This window comes from Nothobranchius furzeri, chromosome 18 (assembly GCF_043380555.1).
Source record: "Nothobranchius furzeri strain GRZ-AD chromosome 18, NfurGRZ-RIMD1, whole genome shotgun sequence".
Lineage (NCBI taxonomy): Eukaryota > Metazoa > Chordata > Actinopteri > Cyprinodontiformes > Nothobranchiidae > Nothobranchius > Nothobranchius furzeri.
This window is the reverse complement of record NC_091758.1, coordinates 8,577,501-8,588,452: the sequence shown is the minus strand read 5'-3', so window position 1 is coordinate 8,588,452 and position 10,952 is coordinate 8,577,501.

Sequence of the window (10,952 nt, the reverse complement as noted above, 5' to 3'; positions counted from 1 at the left end):
ATAGACTGCAGCGCATTGTGCGCTCTGCTGAGAAGGTGATTGGCTGCAGCCTTCCATCTCTCCAGGACCTGTATGTCTCCAGAACTTGGGGGCGTGCAGGTCGGACAGCAGCTGACCCTTCGCACCCGGGTCACAGACTTTTTGAGCTGCTTCCCTCAGGCAGGAGGTTACGGTCCATCCAGACCAGAACCTCCCGCCATAAGAACAGCTTCTTTCCATCTGCAGTTAGACTTGTGAACAGATTATAAACACACAACCATGCTCGTCTTCTGTACTCAACACAACGTCACGTTATCTGCCATATTACCATTACCTGCCATTTTTTATAGCTGAAAGTTTAATTCTAGTTTTTTTTATTCTATTTTTAATCTTATTATTATTCATGTATTATGTAGCACATTAGTACCGAAACAAGTTCCTAGTTTGTGAATTGTTTGTTCACTGACAATGGCAATAAACCTATTCTGATTCTGATTCTGATTAACATATACGACATTTGGACTAGAGCCCTGCACTAAAGCGCTAGGCCCTCGGGTCGGGCCGGCCCGACGGCCCTCGGGCCAACGACTGTGTAATTACCTCGGACACGGGCCGGGCGCCTTTATTTTTAATCGAATTCATAAAAAAAAATTGAAACACTTAAACCAGGGGCCAGCAACCTGTTCCCATCAAAGAGCCATTATTACCCGTTTCCCACAGTAAAGAAAACACTGGGAGCCACAGCAGCCGCGGCGTTGTGGGCGGGGCCTACCCTCAGACAGCAGAGCGCTGCTCACAACAGGTGACAGCAGCCGGTACTGGTCGCTCGTGTGCGTCAAATTTATCTTTCATAAGACGATAATCAATAAAACGATTTATAAAAAGTGGATCCAGAAGTTGTAGCCCGTCTCTGCCTACAATATTTAGATATTTTTCACCCTGTTGGTGGTTTTACTGAGCAGGTGCCACTTTTGTCATACGTTTATTTTTAAAACATGTTTAGACTGTTCAGAATACAAATCCAGGCTCTGTCACGTTTGATTGTTGTAATTAAACTTTGTAGGTGGGGAAGATCAGAAAAGGATCCGATCATTTTGTTTTTCCCTCATTTACAGTGACGGAGACAACGGCGCAGTGCACCTGGCTCTGGTGTTAATCAAGTTTAATTTGATCTATTTTCACAAGAAAACAGAACAGTTAAAAGCAGGGCTCGTGTTGTGTTGACCGGACAGTTCCCGTATTTGACCGTTTATTTTGACGGAGAAAGAATAGAAAGAATTACCCCGACGCATGCAGACGAACTGACATTTTATTCTACGCAAATCGCAGATGTAGCTAAATCACTCAAGAAAAGATTCCCATCTGAACATCAGCGCAGCTCACTGTCAGCGTGTACTACATAAGGTCCACAGCGAGCTGAAGATGTGGAGAGGGGCTTGGAGCGCGTCGCAGAACCAGAGCGCATGCAGGAAGATTCCTCCGACTGAATTCATTCAGAGGAATCCTCCCGCTGATCTGAATCTGATGCGGCTCTCTGTGCTTGTAAAATAATGAATGGATATTTAAATAAAATGTTTTATATTTTACTGAATTAATTTTATATCTGTAAGTCAATTCTATGTAAAGATTGTCTGCGTAAACCTGAACAGGTCCAACCCAGTCTTACTGTGAGACCGGGATGGGTCACGCTTGTGCGTAATCATAGGCGCTTCCTGAGCTGACGAGGATGTGAGATTCTGGGATTCTCCTCAGACGGCTCCTGGATGTGTCGCCACATTGGAGACAGGAACAAGCGCTATTCAGCCAAAGTTTCATAATCAGGGAACATTTTCTAAGTGACAAGTCTCTCTGAGAGACAGGGTTTGGAAAACACTCGCTTCAGTGGGAGGAACCTTCTCGCATGCTCTCTGGATCTGCGACATGCTCCAAGCCAATCTCCACAACTTCAGCTCGCTGTGCACATATGCGCTGACAGCGAGCTGCGCTGAGCAGTGTCCAGCTCAGATGTTCAGATGGGAATGTTTTCTTGGGTGATTTAGCTACATCTGCGATGTGCGTAGAATAAAATGTCAGTTCGTCTGCATGCGTCGGGGTAATTCTTTCTATTCTTTCTCCGTCAAAATAAACAGTCAAATACGGGAACTATCCGGTCAACACAAGCCCTGCTTTGAACTGTTTTGTTTTCTTGTGAAAATTGTTGGAAAGAGATAAAATTTAACTTGATTAACACCAGAGCCAGTGTGCCGTCATCTCCGTGATGGTAAATGAGGGAAAAACACATTGATCGGATCCTGCACGTCTTTTAACACATTGATCAGGATTGACGCACTTTGTTTTCATTTAGTTGGTTAAAAAAAGTCGGGTTCGGGTCGAGCCAGAGAATCCTGAAAACCTTTTCGGACCGGGTCGGGCTGGGGCTCCACCCCCTTGGGCTGGGCCGGACACGGGCTCAGATTGTAGGCCCGTGCAGGGCTCTAATTTGGCCATGATGACCACCTGTCGAACTTCATGTGTCTTTTGATTTCATTGTTTATTATTCAAACGAACAAGTACAGCAACAGTGCAGCTAGTCCCTTCTAGTTAGTTGAATTAGCAGACTCCATGCTTCTGCTGCCCTCTGCTGGTTCTTTTAGGTTACAGTCATAGTCCAAACGCACAAAGCAGAGCTCGTATGTCCCTCACATCGGCATATACATAAATGGACAATGGGTTTCCATAGACTCCAATAACACTTTTTTGAAGATAAATGGGAGGTGGCCACCACCGCCATTTTGACCGTGTCACAGGATCCATCAAGCCCAGACAATTCCACAAAAGGGAAGAGAGGTGGAGCTGAGGGTGGGGCTGTAAGGCTGGGATCAACTGACGACACCCAGTCGAACTAGCTACAAGCTAACCTGAAGCTAACCCAAAGCTAACGCGGAGGTGGGAGCTAGGCTAACGGAGGTAGCAACGTAGCTACAACCAGAGATAACTGTGCACAACACCAGAGCTTCTGAGTCAGAGATACGCCGGGCTGACCGCTGGGTAAAACCGGTTGGAAAGGTTTCCATCCCAGAGCTTCACAAGCCGGCAGCCCGCGCAGCACACAGAAGCCGCGAACAGACAGAGATGCACCGAGCTGCGGGGAGGGGAGAACCAGATGGAAAACATCAGTCTCCCGAGAGCTCCACAAGCCGATAGTCGGAACCCAGCTCCACCAACATGTTATATTTCAACCCATTTTCTAAAGTGCAGCATTATGTTAAATGCACTGGGTTTTACCCTATTACATTTAAATTTCATGGTTAAACAGTACATGTTAAAATCTAAGCTCAGCTCGGCAGTGACCTAAAATATATAAATATAATTTTACTTACCGAAAACAATGAAGTGGAGACTCCTTGGACGCTCTATTAGTGCAATTAATGCCACAGCAAGTCATTTTGTCCAACAATTGCACAAATAATATCCAAAAAAGAACACACAAACGCTGCAACTAATGGTCTAAGTTGAGAGACTGAAAATGACCGAACAGTTTCCAGGCCAGACCGAGGCTCAGACTGAGGCCTTTTCACGGAGCTAGCTCTGTGGTCACGTGGGTCTGATGCTCATTAATAATACAGAATTTTAGGCTTTTAATACACTTAAACAGAAGAGTGAGAAAAAAATTCACCCCCCTCAGAGTTGTCATGAGTGTAAACTAGATCATTTAAACCAAAAACATGTTCTGGTACCAGGCTGTAAACATGTTTATTTCTGCTGTGAAATTGGTATTTTTAACATGGGAGTCAATGAGGATTTGCTCGCTTCTGACACCAGCCCCTAGTGGACGAGGGTGGAACTGCAATTTATTTCACTTCCGGGTTTGACTCAATTTCTGTCTCGCATTGTGGGGGCTTGGTCCCTCAACAGCTACTGTATTTCACCATGGATGACCATGGTGCGTAAACCACAGTTTATGGATTTAAAAATGTAAAATTTCAAGCTGCGAAGAATTTTTAGAATTGATGATGGTGAGGAATACGATAGAAAAAGGACAAGTTTAGAACAGTAAACACAGGATTTATATTACACACTGGGGCTTTAAGCACCCTAAAGACTGGCTTTAGAGGTATTTTAGTTTAGGTTAGGGTTAGAAGTAGAACCCCATTAGTAATAGAAGTCAATGGAGGTCCGCACAAGCATAATACAAGTGTGTGTGTGTGTGTGTGTGTGTGTGTGTGTGTGTGTGTGTGTGTGTGTGTGTGTGTGTGTGTGTGTGTGTGTGTGTGTGTGTGTGTGTGTGTGTGTGTGTGTGTACAGACAGGCAGGCAGGCAGGCAGGCAGCCAGATAGATAGATAGATAGATAGATAGATAGATAGATAGATAGATAGATAGATAGATAGATAGATAGATAGATAGATAGATAGATAGATAGATAGATAGATAGATAGATAGATAGATAGATAGATAAATAGATAGATAGATAGATAGATAGATAGATAGATAGATAGATAGATAGATAGATAGATAGATAGATAGATAGATAGATGATAGATAGATAGATGATAGAAACTGTAAGTGTTGGAGTAAAATTCCTTCTGAGACCACGTGGTGCCGCTGTTGCTCCAGGAATTCTCCTTCTTTCTCCCTCTAGGGCTCCAACTTTGATCCTGCAGCTTCCAGCCGGCTGGAAGTGCGATTCATAAATTTATTTCCAGTGCTTGACATTGATTGAAATTTTATCCCCGTGGCGCCAACAATGTTAGTGATTTTTCTACTTGTGTTTTAATGGCGGGACAGCAGGTATTTCTCCTCTTTGTGGTTCCTTTATCTTACTTTTCAGCTCTTATTATTGATTCGGTCACACGACTTGAAGGGAAACGTCTTCTGGCTGCGACTGCCAGCGGATTTAAGTCTTTTCAGCCTCGGACGAGTTTAAACTCCCCTGTAGAGCAATACCAAAAAGTTTAATTTAAACGAATTTAACAAATGTTCAATGTGTGGTTCTTAAATAGAACATACGGGGTTTACTAGAGCAGCGTTAACGCTGTCTGCTGGGTTATTGTCTTCAGACTCAGTAGAAACTGATGCAAAGGTTAAAAATGGGTCTGTTTGGTTAGTAGAAGTAAAATAATCAACGAAAACATGAATTCAGTTTGTGAATAATAAATGCACGTGCCTAAATCTTCTAAATGAAATCGTTTCCGTAAAAAACACAAAATAAAAGCGTGTTTATGCCACACCAACTACGAAAAAACCTTCATTTTTGTCATTCAGTTTTTAATCAAACGTTTTCGTTTATTTCCTGAAATGTAGCCTAGTGTTTTATGCCGCAAATTATAAATCAGAACAAAAAAAATTGGGCCTTTCTGATAGAGATTTTATTTGTTTGAAAACACACACAAAAAAAGAATTTTTAATTTTATTTTGAAAGCGTAATAACGACTAACAAAAAGATACGCAGCTGAACCGTTCTCCTCTAATCCTCAACCCGTTACCAGTATAAATAAAATAAAATAAAATAAAATAAAGTGTCTGATCCTTCAGACAGAAGCGAGCCCTGAGTGCACGTGGATCCTGTCCGCGTGTGCGTGATTCTCCTGCAGGCGCGTCTGCAAAGTGAGCCATTCCCAATAAGTCCAAGGGTTCAAAACTGAGTCAGATATTATTATTATTTAATAATAATAATAATAATAATAATAATAATAATAATTATTATTATTATTATTATTATTATTATTATTATTATTATGTGAATATAATTTTTCATTTAGATGAAAGCCTTAACATTGTTTTTTTCTTGAATATTTTATTCGTTTGAGGTCAAAAGTGTTAGCCTAGCTAGCACTGTAAAAACAACATTATAGGCAATAATAATATGATGTAACTCTTTAGTCAGGCATTGCCATTTATTTACACGTGTTAAGTTTGGAGCTTTGCTCACTGAGACTAGAGTGTGTGAGAGCTGCAGTCACAGAGGAAAGATGTTAAACTGCTGCTCACATATAAAAAAATCACTTTGCATGGACGAATATTTAAGCTAATATGTATTTTTAGTCTTCTCCGTCGTGTCTTTTATTGTGATTAATTGTTTTATTTGTGGTTAGAAGACAGCAGCTTTGATTCATGTTTTGATAAATTCACTGCTGATGAGACATGAAACATTTAGCTGAATGAAAAAGAACAAACAAAATCTAAAACTCATGTTTATTTTAGAGGTTGTGTCAGTTTTTATTGTAAATATTTACAAACCAGAAAGTGTTTGAGTCAAGTTGAATGGGGTGTTATGAAAGCTGCAGGAGGATTGATGCTGTTTCCTTTAATAATGAACAAACACTAATAATAATAATAACATCACACGGCTGAGTTAGTTCTAGAGAATAAACACATCAGACCCTTCTGACTTTATGCCATTTTGCTGGTTGAGCTGCAATCAAGCAAAGGTCACATGACTTTAATCTCTAATTCAACTGAAACAAAAAGACAAACAAAACAAAAAATTCAAATGTTCCTTCGTGACTGCGGCAGACTTGGATAATCCTGACTAAAAACATCCCTAAGCATCTTACAGCCACCAGTTTTAACATCAGAGGAAACCAACAAGACACCCCCGTTGTCCCTTATTGTGTCCCTGCAGGCTGGGTCCGTTGGTCTGGGGATGCTTTCAAATAAATTCACTTGAAGCAGCAAAGTCCCGTTTCAGTGGTTGAACCCAAAGAAATTCTCATCATTTTTAAACTGATGAGGGAAAAAGAAATAAACAATCAGCTTGAAAATCTGCTTTATTCAGAACCAGAACCCTCAGAATTCTGACATTTTTTCCAAACTCAAAAATGAAGGGATTCAAACTTGTTGACGGTCTCTAAGGGTTGTGAGTTCTACCGGGACATCCTGCTGAGGAGACACGGCCTTCCTAGTCTGCACCATGTCATCTTTCCTGTCTACTCCTCAGCTTGGATCAAACCTCATTCACCAGTTTGGTCCTCCAACACAAACGTGAAGTCCTCCCCTCCCACTCAACTCTGAGGGAGCATTTCTTACTTTCCACATGAGAACTTTGGGCTCAGACTTGGAGAAGTGGGCTCTCATCACACTGAAGATAAGAGACCAAGAGACGCACATAAAATACAAAGAGCAAAGATTAGACCAAGAAGGTCTCAACTCCTTGATGTCCTGACCAACGGAATGGGAGACAGGAGATAGTACCTGGTAGGGTCCCAGGGGCGGGCAATCCTGGTCCTTGAGGGCCACTATCCCACATGTTTTACTGTTTTCCCTGTTTCAACACACCTGATTTCAATTAGCAGGAGATTAGCTGGATTCTGCAGCTCGATGAGCTGCTGAATCAACTGTGTTGGAACTGGGAAATAACAAAAAGATGGAGGATACCGGCCCTCGAGGACTGGAGTTGCCCACCCCTGGTCCAACCTGTGGAGGACAAGGACAGCACCACCAGGCTGCCTTGGAGGACAATCCAGGGTGTCTTCCTTCCGTCCTATTGGGTAGATTCAAATCTAAAGTGGTCATATGGACCCGTCCTGGAAGACCTTCATAATGAGCCTCGTTAACAGTCTGCAAGATCTCATCTTATGGATCCAAAGCTCTCTGCCAGAAACCTCTCAAGGAAGCACTAAACCCAAAGGCTCCACATTCATCCAATCACACACATACACAGGTGGTGATGAGCTACATCAGAGCCACAGCTGCCCTGGGCGCACTGACGGAGGTGGGGCAGGTAAGCACAGGTGCCACCGGTCCTTCGACCACCACCAGCAAATGCCTTGCTCAAGGACACGATGACTGACCTGACTGACGTAGCCTGGGTTTGAACCTGCAACACGCTGACTACAGGACAAACTCCAAACACCGTCGCCCTTAGAAGGAGGCATAAACAGCTCTAGAGGTTTCATTCTTCTGGCTCACGAGCAGACTTTCGAGGAACCTTCTGAACGCTAGCACCGCAGCACCGAGCTAACGCTGCAGCACCGAGCTAACGCTGCAGCACTGAGCTAACGCCAGGGGCGGCGTTAGGCCCGGCTACTTGGGCTGAAGCCCCGGATCTTTCATGATAAGCCCCGGATCTAAATCGCGGAAGTAACATGCAGTACCAAAGTCACACAGAGAGGGCGCAGCTGGCAGTAGTTTGTAAAGTCCCATTTAGTCGTCACACACACAGGTGTGTGGTGAAATTTATTCTCCGATTTTGACCCATCCCCTGAGTTGCAGACACGCCGCGCTCGGGAACTATTTGGTGGTTTAACCCCCCAATCCAATGCTGAGTGTCAAGCAGGGAGGCATTGGGTCCCATTTTTCTCAAAATCTTTGGTATGACCCGACCAGAAGTCGAACCCCTGATCTCCCGATCTCAGGGCAGACACTCTACCACTAGGCTACTTAGTCAGTATACAGTTTACCTGAGACTGAAGAGAAGCCCTTCAGCAGCTGGCTTCTGCAGTCTCTGTCTGAAACGCATGAGTGAAGATGGATATAAGGACGTTTTTTTAGACCAAAAGTACAACGACAGAACCCCAGCTCTGATGAGACTGGTGTTGACTCAGGTTTGTGAGTCTTATTTGAAAATATTTGTTGTGCTGCTGGTTTGCCTAAAGTTAGCTTACTATCAGGTAACGTTGTTGGAGAAAGAAAGGGAATATTCACTATCATCTCACACTAAACACTAACAGGAACAATACTCTGCCCTGAATATGCTGAATATGTAGCTTCAGATTAAACATTATGTGGTACAAGACAAATATATATGATGTTGACTAGTGCGTGTCACGTGTGTGCGCGCATGCGTGTGTGTGCGCGTGCGCGCGCGTGTGTGTGTGCGCGCGTGTGTGTGTTAAGCCCCGGATCTTCTTCAGTCCTAAATCCGCCCCTGGCTAACGCTGCAGCACCGAGCTAACGCTGCAGCACTGAGCTAACGCTGCAGCACCGAGCTAACGCTGCAGCACCGAGCTAACGCTGCAGCACCGAGCTAAGACTACAGCACCGAGCTAACGCTGCAGCACCGAGCTAACGCTGCAGCACCGAGCTAACGCTGCAGCACCGAGCTAACGCTGCAGCACTGAGCTAACGCTGCAGCACCGAGCTAACGCTGCAGCACCGAGCTAACGCTGGAGCACCGAGCTAAGACTACAGCACCGAGCTAACGCTGCAGCACCGAGCTAACGCTGCAGCACCGAGCTAACGCTGCAGCGCCGAGCTAACGCTGCAGCACCGGTGTTTGTAATTTGACACCAGCAGGCAAAAAGCTCCAGAGTTAAGGAACTGAAGCTAGTAAACAAGAGCAACTCAGAAGTGATTCCTTGTACCTATTTTTGTTTTACTCTAATATTGCGTAGAAAAGGCTAGAGGTTAACATTGAGCGAACAATGCTAACGATAAAATATTTGAAGCTACTATATGAATCACCAACCACTCAGGATTCCAGTATTTATTCCATATTCATCTACTTATAATTTGCTGTGGAGGTCTTCACTCAACATCTAGAACCTTCTGGTCTGACAACAGTCATGAAACCCACGGAACGAGAGTGAAATTCACTTGTTTGTTTTGAAACATGGACTGCAGTACCCACATTCGACCACAGGATGTCAGACTTACTAAATTATTTAGTTGGTTTGAGGTCTACTGGAGTGAAAGATGGCTGAGGAGCCTTTATTTGGGCTCACTGTGTCTCCGCGTTTCCTGTGTGTGTGTGTGTGTGTGTGTGTGTGTGTGTGTGTGTGTGTGTGTGTGTGTGTGTGTGTGTGTGTGTGTGTGTGTGTGTGTATGTGTGTGTGTGTGTGTGTGTGTGTGTGGTCACTCACCAGTAAGACCTCATATGACAGACCATAAACAATCATAAGAATTCATTTCCATTGTGTGAATTATTGGCCATGTTTCAGCAGTTATCATGAAAATAAACAATAATTTCATGATGTTTTCATCTTAAGGCTCCATTGTGGGGTTTTCTGTAAACATTTATTTTTGTTTGAAAAAGTTTCAAAATTACATTTTTGAAAAATAATAAAATTTAAGTTTCAAGCCTGAAACGTTAACGTGTCTGAAGACGAGTGCTAATCAATGGGAATGGTTTAACCCCCCCAGCTCCCGGAAAGCCCTCGGAAGCAACAGGAACCCCTCGGCTCTGTCAGCTTAGAGGTTTGACTTTGTCTTTATTTCCTGATTTCTAAATTTGCCTCTTTAGAAAAAAAAATCTCCCGAGAGGTGATCAATACCGATTACCCACCGATCATGTTCCTGTGAAGGAAAACATCTGTGTTTCTGAGAAAAACAGCAGATGGTGAAAACACGCTGCTCTGCAGCAGCTCCCCCTCACTGAGATCAGACTCCCACTTTTTCACCTGAAGAGCTTTAAAACAAGAAATGTTTCAGTGAAACTTGCTTCAGTCAAATGGAGCTGCTTCTGCTGATGGCTCTGATGCAGGTCAAAGGTCAACTCTTTCCCCTCAGTTGCTTTCATGAACACAAGAAAACTGCAGTAAGATGAGTTTGTTTGTTTATTTAGAAAAACAAAACTATCCATAATTGATTATCACTCTAAAGAAGCGATAAATACAACCTGGCTGAATGTTTTTTCTCTGGCAAAAGACCTGTTTTCAGTTCATCTGTGAAGATTATACTTTTAGAACAACAAAACTTTCATCTGCAACAAGGAACAGGAGCAATTGCATGTTTTAAACAAGGTGCGTACAAACAAAGCAGGTGCAATAATTAAAGATGTGTTTGTTTGTTTGTGAGGTAGTTCGTCTGTTTTGTCTTAAGCTCTAAAAGAGAAACTCCAGTAGTTTTATTATTTAAAATCCAAGAGCTGGAAAAGCGTTCTGGTCCTAGACGAAAGCCCCGCCCATCTGTGTGTGTGTGTGTGTGTGTGTGTGTGTGTGTGTGTGTGTGTGTGTTGGATTAGTTTCTAACTGTTTAATTTTGTCCACTTTAACAATAATAAAAAGTAGAATTTATGACGCGTTGCAATAAAATCATGAATATTATTTTATAGATC